General features: G+C 37.6%; 1 protein-coding gene and 1 pseudogene across 4 annotated transcripts in view; one reads left to right on the forward strand and one right to left on the reverse strand.

Annotated features, from left to right (window-relative positions):
• The window catches only part of ASTN2 (astrotactin 2), a 1144107-nt gene that overhangs the window by 151906 nt on the left and 973853 nt on the right, over positions 1 to 18348 (reverse strand). The gene's annotated exons all lie outside the window — the stretch shown is intronic.
• LOC122740322 lies at positions 653 to 984 on the forward strand (annotated as a pseudogene).

An 18348-nucleotide genomic window follows, 5' to 3' on the forward strand; every position in this document is an offset into this window, starting at 1 on the left:
TGCGCCAAGTGGTATAGCATCCAAGTTCTTAGAGGAGAAGTTAAATGACTTACAAGAGGAATTAGACAGTAATACTATACTAGTGGGGGATCTGAATCTCCCCCTCTCAGAATTAGATAAATCTAGCCGAAAAATAAATAAGAAAGAAGTGAAAGAGGTGAATAGATTACTAGAAAAGTTAGACATGATAGATGTCTGGAGAAAATTCAATGGGGATAGAAAGGAATATACCTTTTTCTTAGCAGTACATGGCACATTTTCTTTTTTTGTTTTTTGTTTTTTGTTTTTTTTGGCAGGGCAATGGGGTTTAAGTGACTTGCCCAGGGTCACATAGCTAGCAAGTGTCAAGTGTCTGAGGCCGGATTTGAACTCAGGTACTCCTGAATTCAGGGCCAGTACTTTATCCACTGCACCATCTAGCTGCCCAGTACATGGCACATTTTCAAAAATTGACCACGTATTAGGGCACAAAAACATCATAGTCAAATGTAGAAAGGCAGAAATAGTAAATGCATCCTTCTCAGATCATGATGCAATAAAAATCACATGTAAGAAAGAGCCAGGGAAAAGTAGAATGAAAATCATTTGGAGCTTTTTCCTCCATCTTGGAGCATTGGAGGCCTCCTGGAAACAAAACTTCTAGAACAGCAAAATGTCTGGAAGACTGTGGTCCAAGGCCATTTTTGCTAGCTATAAGCGAGGCCTGCAAAACCAGAGGGAACATAGAGCTCTTTTGGATATTGAAGGAGTCTATGCTCAGGATGAAACTGAATTCTATTTGGGCAAGAGATGAGCTTATGTATACAAGGCAAAAAATAACACAGTGACTCCTGGTGGGAAACCCAACAGAACAAGAGTGATCTGGGGGAAAGTTACTCGGGCTCATGGTAATAGTGGAATGGTTCGGGCCAAGTTCAGAAGCAATCTTTCTGCCAAGACCATTGGACACAGGATCCAAGGATGCTGTATCCCTCAAGGATCTAGAATATGAAAACTGATTGAATAAAATTACACATTTTTTCAAATGTATATATTGTTTTGAATGCCTTTTCCCTATTCAAGATCTGTTTGTTGGTGGTTTTTAAAAATAAATTTTACTTCTCTCTTGCTTTTTTTCCCCATAAAAAAATCAATTAGAAACTAAATAATTTCATTCTAAAGAATGAATGGGCCAAACAACAAATCATAGAAACAATCAATAACTATATCCAAGAGAATGACAATAATGAGACAACATACCAAAATCTATGGGATGCAGCCAAAGCAGTGCTTAGGGGAAAATTTATAGCTCTAAATGCTTACATGAATAAAAAAGAAAAAGAGGAGATTAATGAATTGGGCATGCAACTTAAAAAGCTAGAAAAAGAACAAATTAGAAATCCCCAATTAGATACTAAACTAGCGATCCTGAAAATTAAAGGAGAAATTAATAAGACTGAAAGCAAAAAAACTATAGAATTAATCAATAAAACTAAGAGGTGGTTTTATAAAAAAAAACAATAAAATAGATAAAATATTGGTTAATTTGATTTAAAAAAAGAAAGAAGAAAACCAAATTACCAGTATCAAAAATGAAAAGGGTGATGTTACCACCAATGAAGTGGAAATTAAATCAATAATTAGGAATTATTTTGCCCAACTGTATGCCAATAAATTTGACAATCTAAATGAAATGTATGAATATTTTCAAAAATACAAACTGCCCAGGTTAACTGAAGAGGAAATAAAATCCTTAAATAAACCTATATTAGAAAAAGAAATTGAACAAGCCATTAATGAACTCCCTATGGAAAAATCCCCAGGGCCAGATGGGTTTACAGGTGAATTCTACCAAACATTTAAAGAACAATTAATTCCAATATTATACAAATTATTTGGAAAAATAGGTGAAGAAGGAGTTCTACCAAATTCGTTTATGACACAAATATGGTGGTGATACCAAAACCAGGCAAAGCAAAAACAAAGAAAGAAAATTATAGACCAATTTCCCTAATGAATATTGATGCTAAAATCTTAAATAAGATATTAGCAAGGAGATTACAGCAAGTGATCACAAGGATAATACACTATGACCAGGTGGGATTTATACCAGGAATGCAGGGCTGGTTCAACATTAGGAAAACTATTAACATAATCAACCACATCAATAAGAAAACCAACCAAAATCATATGATTATCTCAATAGATGCAGAGAAAGCTTTTGACAAAATACAGCACCCATTCCTAATAAAAACACTAGAGAGTTTAGGAATAGGTGGAGCTTTCCTTAAAATAATAAACAGTATACCTAAAACCACCAGCAACTATCATATGCAATGGAGATAAATTAGAGGCCTTTCCAATAAGATCAGGGGTGAAACAGGGATGTCCATTATCACCCCTATTATTTAATATTGTACTAGAAATGTTTACTTTAGCAATCAGAGAAGAAAAAGTAATTAAAGGAGGAAACAAAACTATCACTCTTTGCAGATGATATGATGGTATACTTAAAGAATCCTAGAGAATCAACTCAAAAATTACTTGAAACAATTAACAACTTTAGCAAAGTAGCAGGATATAAAATAAACCCACATAAATTATCAGCATTTCTATACATGACCAACAAAGTCCAGCAGCAAGAGATAGAAAGAGAAATTCCATTTAAAGTAATGGTAGATAATATGAAATACTTGGGAGTCTACTTGCCAAGACAAACCCAGGAACTCTATGAACACAACGACCAAACACTCTTCACACAAATTAAATTAGATCTAAATAATTGGAAAGACATCAATTGCTCATGGATAGGAAGAGCTAATATAGTAAAAATGACAATACTGCCTAAATTAATTTACTTATTCAGTGCCAAACCAATCAGACTACCTAAAATTATTTTATAGAGCTAGAAAAAATAATAACAAAATTCATCTGGAAAAACAAAAAATCACAGGAAGGTGGGTTAGCAGTACCAAACCTGGAGCTTTACTATAAAGCGGCAGTCATCAAAACTATCTGGTACTGGCTAAGAAATAGAGTGGAGGATCAATGGAATAGGCTAGGCACAGGAAACACAGTAGTAAATGACACTAGTAATGTAGTGTTTGATAAACACAAAGACTCCAGCTTCTGGGATAGGAACTCAGTATTTGACAAAAACTGCTGGGAAAACTGGAAGATAGTATGGCAGAAATTAGGCATAGACCAACATCTTACACCTTATACTAAAAGAAGGTCAAAATGGATACATGATTTAGGCATAAGAGGTGATACCATAGGTAAATTAGGAGAGAAAGGAATAGTCTACATATCAGATCTTTGGAAAGGAAAACAGTTTATGACCAAACAAGAGATAAAGTATACTATAAAATGCAAAATTTTGATTACATTAAATTAAAAAAATTTTGTACAAACAGAAGCAATGCATCCAACATTAGAAGGGAGGCAGAAAGCTGGGAAACAATTTTTATGGCCAGTACTTCTGATAAAGGCCTCATTTCTAAAATATATAGGGAAGTAAATCAAATTTATAAGAATCCAAATCATTCCCCAATTGAGAAATGGTCAAAGGATATGAACACGCAGTTTTCTGATGAAGAAACCAAACCTATCTATTCCCATATGAAAAAATGCTCTAAATCTCTAATGATTAGAGAGATACAAATTAAAACAACTCTGAGGTACCACCTGACACCTATCAGATTGGCTAAAATGACAAAAAAGGAAAATAGTAAATGTTGGAGAAGCTGTGGAAAAATTGGAACACTAATGCATTGTTGGTGGAGCTGTGAACTGATCCAACCATTCTGGAGAGCAATTTGGAATTATGCCCAAAGGGCAATAAAGCTATGCATACCTTTTGACCCAGCAAAACCACTTTTGGGTCTTTTTCCCAAAGAAATCATGGAAAGGGGAAAGGAACCCACATGTACAAAAATATTTATAGCTGCTCTGAATGTGGTGGCAAGGAATTGGAAGTAGAGGGGGTGCCCATCAATTGGGGAATGGCTGGACAAGTTGTGATATATGAATACAATGGAATACTATTGTGCTGTAAGAAATGATGAGCAGGAGGAGTTCAGAGAAACCTGGAGGGTCTTGCATGGGCTGATGATGAGTGAGATGAGCAGAACCAGAAGAACATTGTACACAGTATCATCAACACTGGGTGTTGATCTACTGTGATGGACTATATTCTTCTCACTAATGCAATGGTACAGAAGAGTTCTAGGGAACTCATGATAGAGGATCTCCAAATCCAGGAAAAAAAAAAAGAACTGTGGAGTATAGATGCTGAATGAACCATGCTATTTCTTTTGTTTTTGGTGCTGATGTTTTTCTATTTTGAGATTTTTCGTCATTGCTCTAATTTTTCTCATATATATATATATATATATATCCTATATCAGATTATCTGCTCTCTAGGGGAGGGGGGAAGGAGGGGAGGGAGGGAGAAAAATCTGAAATTTGAAAGCTTGTATAAACAATGGTTGAGAACTATCTTTACATGTAATGGGAAAAAATGCTTTATTAATGAAAAAAATTTGCTTTTACATGTAATTTGGAAAATAATATCATAAATGAAAAAATATGAAAGTAACTTGTTAAATTTATTAAATACCTTTTTTAAAAGTAAGTGGTTGTTTTTATATGCAATTGGAAAATACTTTTAAAATGAAAGTGATATGAAATGGAGATTCCTAGTTTCATATATGTATATATTTATAAGTGTGTATGTGTATATATGTGCAAATGCATACATATATACACACATAAATATACACACATACATATATACACATATATATTGTTTTCTGCTATGTATATGGAAATACTTATTCATAATTTTTAAAAAAAGAACTTTTGGGATTATACATTCACTCTGTTAGCTATCCCTCTGAGCTTAGTGTGATCAGTAAATGTGATAAGCATGCAATCTCTACTTTTATTCAAATCATTGTTAAATATATTAAAAAGCAGAGGGCCAAGAACCCTGAGGCACTTCTGTCAAAAAACCTGCCAAGTTGGCAGTAGACCATTAATTAATAGCTATTCTTTGTATTCAGCTATTTAACCTATTACCAGTCCATTTAATTGTATTATTGCCTTGTCTTTCCTTTGTTGAAAGTCACAGTATTTAGCATTGGTCCTGGAGTGGAGAAGGTTTGGGTTTAAACTTAGGCTCAGATACTTACTAGCTGTATAGTCCCAGACAAGTCATTAAGTCCCTGTTAGCCTCAGTTTTGTCACCAGTTACATGGGAAGAATAATGACACCTACCTCCCAGGGTTGTGGTGAAGATCAAATTAAATAATATATGTAAAGTGCTTTACAAAAGTGCTATATTTTCTCTCTTCCCTCTTCTCTCCTTCTCCCTCCCTCCCTCTCTCCCTCCCCCTCCCCCGTCTCTTGCCCTCCTCCCCAAATACTTCTCCTGGAGGCAGCTAGGTGGTGCAGTAGATAAAGCACTGGACCTGAGTTCAAATTTAGCCTCAGACACTTGACACCTACTAGCTGTGTGACCCTGGGCAAGTTATTTAACCTTCATTGCCCCACAAAACAAAACAAAATAAAACAAACAAAAAATAAAACAAAAACAACAAAAAAACCCACCTTTTTCCTTTAGCTACTTTTTTTTACCCTTCTGCAATCTTGTGCTATCTTTCCTATTTTTTAAGATATTTCAACTGACTCTTGACAGTGGCTTAGCAATAACATCTGCCAGTTCTTTTAGTAACTGAGAATGTAGTTTGTCTGGGTCAATGGACTTGAATTTATCAAGTGCAACAAGTCATTTTCTTACTATCTCATGTCTCAAGTCATTACTAGTCATTTTTGTTCTGCCATTTCGAGTGTAAAGGTCTTTCACTTTGACAGAAATATCAGAAACAAAATATGTGAGTATCTACTTTTTTTTTCATTTATCATAGGCCCACATAAAATAGTGATTCTATCCTTTTTTTGATCCTTTTTGGGAAAATCTTAATGTATCTTTTGAAAAAACAACAACATATTGTCCTTAGTTTTCATGAATGATCTCAGCTGATTCTCCACTGACATTATTTGAATGGTGTCTTTGCAAGCTGTAATATCCATCTTTTATTTTTGGCCTTTGCTTTTGTCTTTTTTGGTTTTTTTTTTCTTTTTTTGAGGCAATTGGGGTTAAGTGACTTGCTCAGGGTCACACAGCTAGTAAGTGTTAAGTGTCTGAGGCCGGATTTGAAATCAGGTACTCCTGACTCCAGGGCCGGTGCTCTATCCACTGAGCCACCTAGCTGCCCTAATTTTATCTTTTAAAAATATTCTTTGTAAATCCCCAAAGGTCCCTTAAGACAACTCCCATTTTTCCTTCTCATTGGAATTATTTTAACTTCAGAATTCCATCTCAGAATATTTTCTCTTCCCTTTTATACTATCTTTATTCTGGAAATTCTATGATATCTTTGAAATCTTCTTTCTTAATATCTAGTGCTCATATCAGACTATTCCTAACTTGCTTCTTCTTCTCTATCAAAAGTTATAGGAGGCAGTGGTCATTTCACCCAAGGTTCTGAACAATTTGAGTCTCTTCCCATGTGTAACAATCAGATACAGAATACAATTTCTCTTTGTCAATTTCTCTATCTTTGAAGACTGAAATTGTATTTAAACCAAGTCAAAGGAGAGGGATAACATAAGGGAGAGGTAGAGGAAGAGAAAGATCTAGCAGAGAATAATTGTAATCATTTATCACTACTTCAGCATGTACCTATGCCAGGCTTGTGATTTGACAAACTTCTGATATATTTCTTCTTTCTGTTCAGGATATGTTTAATATGTATACTGATGACAAAATTATTTATGCTTCTTTGTGGAGATTCATCAAATGCTTCCCACTATGTTCTCTTCTTCCTATTTCTGAAATTTCTACACATGAATATACTTTAAAGATGTATATGTGTGTGTGTGTATATACATATAGAAATTTGGGACCTTGGCCTTTACTACTGACCCCTTTATTCTTCTTCTTTTTTTTTTTTTTTAGTGAGGCAATTGGGGTTAAGTGACTTGCCCAGGGTCACACAGCTAGTAAATGTTAAGTGTCTGAGGCCGGATTTGAACTCAGGTCCTCCTGACTCCAGGGCTGGTGCTCTATCCACTGCGCCATCTAGCTGCCCCTACTGACCCCTTTCTTGTATTTTATTTCCTGTGTACTTAAGAAAGTTTCAACTGTTATTCTTCCTTCATTATACTTACTTTCTATGGTATCTATTTTGATGCATATAAATAAACCTCCTCTCTCCTCCAACTTTTTTCACTTAGAAGTCTTTTATTATATTTACAAGACACCTGGCAAATTCTTACCCACATTTGTGATGTGTGTTCTACCTCTGGCCAGTAATATTTTTAGTTCATAACCCAGAAATCAAAATCAGCTATGTTAGCACCTTCAAAGTCAACTGTTTATTTCCCAAATCAGTTTTTCTTTTTTTTTTTTTGCATTCCTTTGTTTTCAGTGGTCAATAGTGAGAAAAATAAATACACCTTTATCATCTTTAGTTTCTTGCCAAGGCTTCATAAGCTTTGACAATAATTTCCAGGTTTCTTCTACCAATGTAATTTTTGCTCACACAAGTCAACAGAAGTCATCTATTTTGATAAGTCTTGGGAGGTTCTTTGTGATGTATTGGATACATGCCCCCCCCAAAAAAAACCCATTGATTTATTTTTATAAGCTCAACAATTAGCTGCCTTAGTACGCTGAGCGATGACCCACCAAGCACCATTAGTTTTTCTTTCTTTTTTTTTTGACCATTTTGCTAGAGGATCTCTCACTTGATAGTTTATAGCTTTACTATAATACGCCTTCAAGGACAAGCACCTGTTTCTGTCTCAAAATATCTGGCTCCCTCCTCTTCAATAAGTGTCTCAAATCTGATGTCTTTCAGTTCTAAGTGTAGTGTTGTTCTTTTCTTTTCTTTCCTCCTTTGTATAACACACACACATATCATTATGGCTCCTCACTTTTTGTTTCTCAAATTACATCTAATCTTGAACCTTTCATAGTAGAACTTAGTGAAATTATACCGAAACAGCCATTGAAGGGAAATCTTGGAGAGATAGGAGGAGCTCAAAAGAGGAGAGAGAGCAATGTGAGAAGGATCTTGGAGTACTTGAGCCAACATTGAGGTAGGTGGGTAACCAGGGGTCCAGTGTGTTGGGTACCAAGCACAGGCTTCTTTTCTGCTTTCCCCAAGAAAACAAAATGAGGGTTTGTTTCCTAGGAGACTTCTATGGAGCTGTGGGCCCCAGTCGCAGAGAGTGTTTCTGTCAGAGCCAAGGGGGCTGGAAAAGGGAACACATGGCAAATATTTGCAGGATTTCTCAATGAGCTCTTATACCATTTTTCTTATTAATATTTATTCAGACATAATATAAGGGGGAATCTACAGGGGTCACAGTCATTGGGGAGATTCCACTGTTATTTCACTCGGTCCACTAGGACTCAGGGAGGTAACCTGAGTGGCCTTGGGCCAGTCCTTAGAAAAAGAAAATAAAATAAAATAGGAGCTGGAAATACTGGACAGAGCTTACAAACAAGCAGGAGAAGGCCAGAATTACAAGCAGAGCAGAGATCTAGTGAAAAGCATCATAAAGAAGAGGGTGAGAATGATGAAAGAAATATGGTAGGTCCTCAGTGTTCCAGTGTGAGGCCTGTTTTTTAGAGAAGGGCTCTCTGAAGACCCAGCTGGTCAAACAGAACCTCATACAATATTAGAACCAAAGAATCTCAGAGTCTCCACGTTGGCAGGGATTTCAGAGGTCACCAAAGTATGTTCCCTGTATACTGTTATGGGATACAACTTGATGAGGGGGATCTTGGAACTCTAATGATCATTTACAGAAAAGATGCTCAATCCACATCCTCCTTCCACAATTAATATTTCTGGGATATGAAATGGGGTAGATTGAGTCCACAGTAAGAGGCTGTAAATATTATTTAAGGAGGGCAGCCAGGTGGCACAGTGGATAAAGCACCGGCCCTGGATTCAGGAGGACCTGAGTTCAAATTTGGCCTCAGAAACTTGACACTTACTAGCTGTGTGACCCTGGGCAAGTCAATTAACCCTCACTGCCCAGCCAAAAAAACAAACAAAAGATTATTTAAGGATAGGAAAAAAGAAGCATAAAGGCAATTGGTATCCATGTTTAGTTTGTCTTTTAGTCCCTTATGTGTCTGCATCAAGTCTCTAAAATATAGTTGAGAACAAAGAAAAAAAAAGTTAAAAACCGTTTCTGAACAAAGTCCATGCGATTTTCTTAAATTTTAGATACAACTCTCTTCAATTAATAGGATCACATATTTAGAACTACTAAGTACTTTAGAAGCCATAAAGTCCAACTTCCTCATTTTATATGAGGTACGGAGAGTTTAAATGACATGCCCAGGTTCACACAGCTAATCTAATGTGACATTTGAACTCAGGTCTCCTTGATTATTAGTCCAATGTCCTATACATTACATAAGTTGCTTCTCAGTTATGTAGTTTCTTAGCTCCAATTCATCTTCTCAGCAGTCAAATTGATCTTCTTAAAGTTCAGTTCTGACCATATTGCCCCACCCCATTCAATAAAATCAAGCAGTTCCCTATTGCATCCAGAATCACATATAAAATCTTCTATTTGATTTTTCTTGTTGTTGTTGTTGTTGTTGTTTTTTAGTGAGGCAACTGGGGTTAAGTGACTTGCCCAGGGTCACACAGCTAGTAAGTGTTAAGTGTCTGAGGCCGGATTTGAACTCAGGTCCTCCTGACTCCAGGGCTGGTGCTCTATCCACTGCGCCACCTAGCTGCCCCTATTTGATTTTTAAAATCCTTCATAATTAGGCCCTTTCATCCCTTTCCAGTCTTCTTATACCTTGCTAGTTTCCATATACTCAGTGATGCAGTGATACTGGCGTCCTTGTTCTTTACATATGATACTTCACCTCCTCGTTCTCAAGCATTTTCACTGACTGAGTACTCCTGGAGTACTGTACCTGCTCATCAATCCCTTCTAGCTTCCCAGGCTTCCTTAAAGTCTCAACTAATTTCTGTAAGAAGCCTCTACCAGTCTTCTTAAATCTTAGAACTCTCTAAGATGATCCCCAATTTATCCTCTATATATCTTTTGTACATAGTTCTTCACATATTGTTTTATCCATTAGACTACAAGCTCTTTGAAGGCAGGAGCTGTTTCTTGGCATTTCTCTGTATTCTCAGTGCTTAACACAGTTCCTGGTATACAGTAGGAGCTTAATAAATGTTAATTGATTGGTTGATTAGCTCTTTTCTTCTCACTCTCTATTTTGTTCTTTGTGGAACTTATTCATTCCCATAGTTATAATGAGATACGAAACAGAGGACCCTGCCCCTGAAAAGACATACCCTCCCCCAGTCGACTGCCTTGAGTCCCCCATCTGCCTACAGATAAGTGATTCTTATGTAAGACTACAGTACAACATAGCAGGGTATGTGTTTGACCAATCTAGGTTTCCAGCCTGACTTTATAGTCTTCACATTCATTTTTTGGGGGGTTCACATTAATTAATTCTATATCCCTGTCAAAGTGGTCCTTTAGCTGTTCCCTGAACTTGCCTCCTGATGCTTTGTCACCATGTACTTTGCCTAGGCTGGCTTTCCCATTGATTTAAAATGTAATCCTGCTTCATCTCTCTTTTGGGATTGTTCTCTCTCTTCACAGCCTCACTCAGTTGCCATCTTCTCCATGAACATTTCTCCTATCACTTCCATCTCAGATGAAAGTATTTTCTTTGTCCCCTAAAGGTTTTTCCTTTGCTTTTCTGATAGGGAAGCATACTGTGAGATAAAAGACCTGGGCCCTACTCAGTTCTGCCACTAATTCAGTATGTGACCTCAGCCAAGTCAGTCTTCTCTGCATCTTAATTTCCTTTAACCAGATTAGAAACTGGTGATCTTTTTGTGCTGAGGACCTCTTTAGTCATCAGACAAAGCTCTCTTTCCAGAATAATGTTTTAAATTACATAAAATATTTTTGAAAGTTTATTGACTGCAGGTCACTAGATGATTATTAAGGTCCCTTCCAGGTCTAAAATTGTGTGACTTTGAAAAGTGCTCATCCACCAAGGCTCCAGTCCCACACCTTCATTCAAGCCTTCCCCATCCTAGACTGCACTATCTTTCCCTTCTCTCCATTTCTATAGCACTCATTCGGCTCCACTGGCCCAACTCTTATCATGTATGTAATTAAGCACTTCAAAGATTGTGATTTTGCCAATGAAAATATTCCCATTCCCCCTAAACACTCAATTCAGTTCAAAACCCTTCTCCACTTAACTAGGACAGCCATTGAGAGTCACTGGGGCTAAAAAATTCATCCCCCTGTTGTCAACCTGTGATCAATGGTCCATCAATTACAGATACTTAGTGTTTATTATGCACCAAAAACCAAGGATACAAATTTTAAAACCCTGAAATACTCCTTGCCATCAAAGGGTTTACCTTTTATTGGGGTGAGGCAAACATGTTCATATACATATATTTACACATATATGTACATACACACATGTAATTAGATACAAAATGGATATAAAGCAGCTAAGTGGCCCAGTGGGTAGAACATGGAGTTTGGAATCAGGATGACCTTGTCTCAGACATTTACTTACCTGTGTGACCTTGGAAAAGTTACTTAACCACTCTCAGCCTCAGTTTCCTCAGCTAGAAAATGACCTACCTTTCCAGTTTATTGTGAGGATCAAATGAGATAATCCATCTAAAATGCTTTGCATACCTGAAAGTATTATTTGTTGGCTATTGTTATTAGCTACTTGAATATAGTTAATTTGTGGGAGTAGAGACATTCTGGCAGCTGGGCAATAAGGAATGATTTCTTCAAACACCCAATTTCCTGCCACATATGTGCTTGAAGCTTCTCCAACTTGGCAAGACCTACTAGAATTTGTGATCATCTAAGCCTATATTGGAGAACCCAAGGTTATGCCCATGGGCTGAAATAAGGCATCAGATTAGGGTCTCAGAGAAAGACTTCTTATTTAGTGCCATGAATTGTTACTTATTTGTCTCCTTTTCCAAACTTGCCTATAAGTTCCTTGAGGCCGAGGGCCCTGCTTAGCTATTCTTTGTATCCCCCATTGGACAGGTTGATTCATTTATTTTTTGATTACATTCATTGAAGCCCTAGGAGAGAGACCAAGACTAACGGCAATTCCCCCTAAAAGGGAAACACCAGCTTGAGAGTATTCTGGAGTCCAATCATTCCCAGAAAGTAGAAAGTAGGTTGAAGAAGAGGACTTTCCAACCTCTTTACCCATCCTTTGCCTAATCCACTAGAGAATACTGCCCCCCCCACACACACACACAGAGCAGATGTCCTTTATTTTTTCAATGCAGTCTGTTTAATGAACACACAACTAGGGTGAGGGTGGGGCCAGACAGAGCCAGGGAGGTTATTCCAATTCAGTGTGGTCAAACCTGGCCACTTTTCATCTAACTGGGCCTTCCTTACACCAACTTCTCAGATTTTTTTTAATCATAATTTGCAAAACCAAGCCATTCATGGGCCTTATTTAGCAAATTATTACTTTGCCATTTTCAAAAGCTCTGTTTAATGAAAACCGGCCCCGAAGACCCAGGCGGAAAGTCAAAGTTGCATCCCCTGAGGACGGTGTCCTCACTGGGGCCCGCACAAGTGTGGAACATATTTTATAGCATGTGCTGTTTTCCACATTTTGCAAAGAGAAAGAAAAAAGGGGGGATTGATTCTAAAGGAGACAGTGTCTCCCCCGACGACATTACAGAGTCAATGCTATTCTGTGTATGAGTGTGGCTCGGCGCCTGGCCTGTGATTGGCTAGGGGGCACACCCGAGTACCCTGGCTGACAGTTCAACTGGGCACTGGTGTTGGGGGGGAGGGGAGTAAGTGAGGTTTGTCAAAGTGGGTGGGAGCATAAGGCTGCTTGAGGGAACCTTTGGAGGTCTGCAATGAGGAAGGTTTTGGCAAGAAATGCACGGGGCATTTTCCTCTCTTTCTCACAGAGAACAGTTTTAAGAGGACAGAACATGGTACAGTGAGGAGCCAACAAGTTCCCACCAGTTGGCTTCCCTCCCTTAGGCTGGCCAGCTGCTCAATCTTAGTATTGACATGCTGTTCTCCTGACCTATCTGTACAGTTTCCTACTCCCTTCTACAGAGGACTTCTGTTTGAGTCTTTATATTCCACATAATATCAATTCTGTTTGGGGGGGAAACACTTGTGTAGAACCCATGGCACCAAGCCATGGATTGTCTTTTAAGAGTGTTTTGGCTCACATGTTCAGAGGCTCTGAGAATATTAAGAGTGGAAAGGTGCCTATAAATCATTTTATAGATCTAGAGCTAGAAGGGGCTTCAGAAACGAACTAGTGCAAGACCCTCATTTTTTCAGATAAAGTAACTAAGTCCCATGGAGGTCTGTCAGTTTCCTAAGGACACTAAGGTGGACAGCAGCATAAGATGAAAGATTTGAACCTGCATTCTCTGACTGTAGAGCCAGTAGTTTTATTTGTTTGTTTGTTTGTTCTTCCCACTGTGCTAATGTAAACTATTTTAAAGATGTCAAATCTGTCAAAGTTATGTTTTGCCTTGCCTACTCTTAGACTCAGAAATTATTCTTGGAAAGGGACTTAGAAATGATATATGAAACGTTCTCATTACTCACAAATGAATAAACTGAGACCCAGTGAGGTCAATTGATTTACCTAAGGTCACTAATTAGAGTGAGATTTGAACTCAGACTCTCAAATATAAATTCAAAGAATCCTTCATCCATTATGCCACACATTTTTACAAGATAGTGGCAAATCTAAAACTAGAAACCAGGACTTCTAAGTTCCTGTACAGAATTTTCATTGGATAAAGTTCTTACCCAGAAAGATAGAAAATCTATTTTAATGAGTGTAACCTCTGACTTAAGCATGCTGTCCACAAGGCATCTTCTCTTCACCCCCATCCAACTCCTCTCACTCCAAAAGCCAAAGAACCAAACTCTGAGCACAAGGAACCGTTCCTTATATTTTATCCCCTGTCATGCCTAGCACTCACTATACATTGCATAAAATGCTTATTGAAGTGAATTAAAAAAGAGTCAGGTGCTTTTGATCAAAATTCAAAGTCCCTCCTCTGGAGTCTTTAAATTCATTCAGTTTCTTTTTGAAGATTACTTATTCATTCCAAAGTCTTTTTCAGCTGGTGCAGGCTTCATGTTTGGTCTTTTTTTTTTTTTGAGGTGAGGCAATTGGGGTTAAGTGACTTGCCCAGGGTAACACAGCTAGTTAAGTGTCAAGTGTCTGAGGCCGGCTTTGAACTCAGGTCCTCCTGACTCCAGGGCCAGTGCTCTATTCACTGTGTCACTTAGCTGCCCCTATGTTCGGTCTCTTTTGAAAGCCATTTGAGGTCCACAACTCTCCTTACATGATATGATATTCCTTCTTGATTTGACCTCTGTTTTCACCCTGTACTGTTCACCAGCAATTCACCCTCTCTCTTTTGTCATGAGAGGTAAGTGGTTTTAACTTATTAACAGGGCAGAATTTCTGTTGTGGTTGTAAAGAAGACACGTTCCCCCCACCCCCCACCCCATTCCTATATTAGCTTCACTGGGGGAATAATTGCCATTGAATTTCTCCTTGGTCAGGGTAGGCAATACTTTCTGTTCTTTCAAGCACCCCTAACAGTGCTGGCAATATTAACAATGCCTCACATTGGTATAACTCTGGAAAGGCTTCAAATATCACCTCAGCAACAAAATACTTATTTTTTTCCCCAAGGACCAAGTTAACTAAGTTCAGAAGAGCCAATCACAAGAATGGTGGTAACCAGGTAAGTTCTTTAGTCCACAACTCATGAAGAATCATTATTTAAAGAGAGCAAGAGTTACAGTTTGTATAAAGGGAGAAGGTATCCCTGCTGAAGAAATTGTGGAGTGTTTCAAGTAGTGAATAATCCAATTTTACAATCATTTATTATATCTTGAGCATGCCACTGGCTAGGCATTAGGGATAAAAAAAAAAGTCTCTGCCCTCAAGGAGCTTACATTTAATAAGTAAATATCACCTCTCTGGGCATCATTCCAAGATCCTAGCTGGATTTGAGTCAAGAAGTAATTCTTTACAGAATACAAAGAGTTTTCAAATAAAGAACCACACCTACTTGTTTAATAGTGGTTCATTAACTTAAATTATTTTTTAGTCTACTCTCATGAAAAACTGAAACAATCATAAACTACATACCACTATTACTAGAAGTAACAGTGGTGGTTGTAGTAATAAGACAAAGAGGAAGGGAAGGAGGAGTAGCAGCAGCAGCAGCATGGTAGTGGTGGTGGTGGTGGTGGTGGTGGTGGTAGTAGTAATAGTAGTAGTAGTGGTAAAAGTAATGAGGATCATATCTGACACCTGAATTTGGGGAGGAGTTCACAGGACAAAAAGAAATAAATTTTATCTGGTAGATATTTTGGATCAATCAGTCACTGTGCTAAGAAATGGGGAAATAATGAAAAAACAAAAACAGTATCTGCCTTCAAGAACCTTTCCTTCAAATGGGGGAACAACATATATATATACACACACACACATACACACACATTTGTATATATGTGTATGCATACACATACACATACATACATACATACATATGTATGTACATATGAAGTAGATGGAAGGTAGCCTTATGGAAATATTGTACAGCCAAGTAATAAGTTCTCTAAGAACTGTATAGAGACTTCTCTGAAATCCCAGTAGGTGAACATGACTGGGAGCTGGGAGGCCACAGTTTTACTACTAATTCAGTGTGACTGGATGAGTCCCTTCGCCTCTTTATAACTCAGTTTTTGCATCTATCAAAAGAAATCAATCAGTTCATTCGACAAGGATATATTAAAAGTCAACTATGCATAAGGTACTGGAGATGAAAAGACAAAAGTGAAATTGTCTCTACCCTCAAGAAGTTTTGTTATACTGTGAGGTGGGAAGAGATACAACATGTATACAGATAAATAGAGCATTTATTAAATACTTACTGTATGCCAAACACTGAAGATATAAATAGAAAAAGTAATGTAGTTCTTTCTATCAAGATTTTCATACTCTATTTGGGAGAGACAATGTATAAAAGAAAATTCAGCTGCAGGGCAGATGGAAATGCCTAGAAGTCCTAAGTTTATATTAGTGGAGTGGACAATAAGATCCAGGAGCTTTGGAATTACTCAAGTAGGTCAGATGACAGTGGTCTGGAACTATAGGGTGTAGTGTCAGGGTAGATGGTAAAATCTGATGGTCCATTTCACCAAAAGAGATAGAGTTGTTGACTCCCATCTCATCCAAGTTGTGTGAGCAGTCAAGAAGCCCAAGTGAAAAGGGAAGGCAAGGGCAGTAAGTACCTCCAGTGGTGGCTTGTCTTCTCAGCAGATGGTGGTCCCAGATGAAGTCTGGTATGGACAAGGGAGATAGGGAGTTAGGGGAAAACGGGAAAAGGGGGAAAGTATCCCTTGAGGTGATTGGTCTTCTCACCACCTGGCAGTCCTAGAGAGAAAAGTAGCCATATCTGGGCTGAGCCTTGAAGGGAATGAGAGTTTTAAAAATGAAGATAAAGAGGAAGAACATTCCAAGCATGAGGAAAGCTTATAAATGACCAGGCTAGATATATATAAGAAATGGGATGTCATGTCAAAAGAACAGCAAATGCCAGTTTGGCTGGAATGCAGAATAAATGGTAGGTTGTAATGTGAAATAAAGTAGGATGCAGCCAGATTTTTAAGGGATTTAAATGTAAAACAGAGGAGTTTGTATTTAATCCTAGAGGAAATCCTCAAGAAAAGTCACTCAAGCTTTTTGAGTAGAATGACAATGTGTTCAAGCGTGTGCTTTAGGAAGATTATTTTGGCAGCTGTGTTAAGGATAGAAGGGAGAAATACTAGATTCAGGTAGATTAATTAGGAAATTTTTGTAATAGTCCAGGTAAGAGGTAGTGAGGGCCTGAACTAGGGTAATGACCATATAAGTGGGGAAAAAAGTGGAGAAATTATTTTGCAATAGCAGAATCAACACTATTTAGAAACTTATTGGATATGAGGGGAGAGAGTGGGGAAAAAAGAATTAATGACATTGTGAACTCATGTAATTAGAATAATGATGTTATTTTTAACAGAAATGTGGAAGCTAAAAAGATGGTTGCATTTAGAGGGAAAGATAATGAGATCATTTTTGGACATGTTGAATTTGAGAACCTATAGGTCATACAGGTGGAGGAAGGAACACTAGGAAGATATTAATACTGGAGAAGAACTCAGGGTAGGTATCAAGACTGGAAATTTAAATTTGAAAGCATCTATGCATAGATGATAACTGAACACATTGGAGTTGGAGTCACAGAGAAATAGACGAGAGTTGAGGATATATTTTTTGCTGGTATACCTCTAACCTAGAGGGTGGGACACAGATGATTATCCTGCAAGGGAAGCTGAGAAGGAGCAATTGGACACGTTAGAGAAGAACAAGTGCAAAGAAGCATCATGAATAGCCAAGAAAGAGATTCAGCAAGAGGAAGTGTTCAAAAGTGTTAAATGCTGCAGAGGGATCAAGAAAAATTTAGATGGTAACAAAAGTCATTATATTTAGCAACTAAAAGATTATTAGTTGTTGCTGAGAGGAGTTTCAGTCAGTTAGTGGGGCCAGAAGATAGAACGCAAGGGTTATAAGTGAGTGGGATTCAAGAAATGGAAGCCACAAATATAAATGGCTTTTTAGGAGTTTGGTTGTAAGATATAAGACAATATCTGGAGGGAATTGCAAGGCCAAATGAAGTTTTCTTTTTTGCTTCTTTTGTTTGTTTAAGGCTGAGAAGACATGGACATTTTGTGAGTAGGAAGGAAGTGTTCAGAGAATAAAGAGATTGAAAATCAGAGAGAAACATGAGTATGACCAGAGAAACAAGTTTCCAGAGTAGGAGAGAAGAAATAGGATCATGGGCATAAGTAAAAGGACAGATTTTAGCAAAGAGAAAGGCTACCATTCCATCTGAGATTAGAGTAAATCATGAATGGAGGGGGAATCTGAAGGATAAGAGTGAGAAGAATAATGAGCTCATTTTACTGATAAAATATTAGGTAAGGTCCTTTGTTCAGAGGAAAGGAGGACCTGACAGTGGCTTGAAGAGAAGAAAGCTTGGAACATTCAATGTGAGAACTGTGATACAAAGCAAATTGGAGAAGCATACATAAATAGCTATTCAGCAGTGAGGACCCAGTTAAGATTAGGTAACAAATTTATGGTGGATACACTCAGTATAGATATTCTCTGATCACATATCATAGTAT

This window comes from Dromiciops gliroides, chromosome 2, assembly GCF_019393635.1.
Source record: "Dromiciops gliroides isolate mDroGli1 chromosome 2, mDroGli1.pri, whole genome shotgun sequence".
Classification (NCBI taxonomy): domain Eukaryota; kingdom Metazoa; phylum Chordata; class Mammalia; order Microbiotheria; family Microbiotheriidae; genus Dromiciops; species Dromiciops gliroides.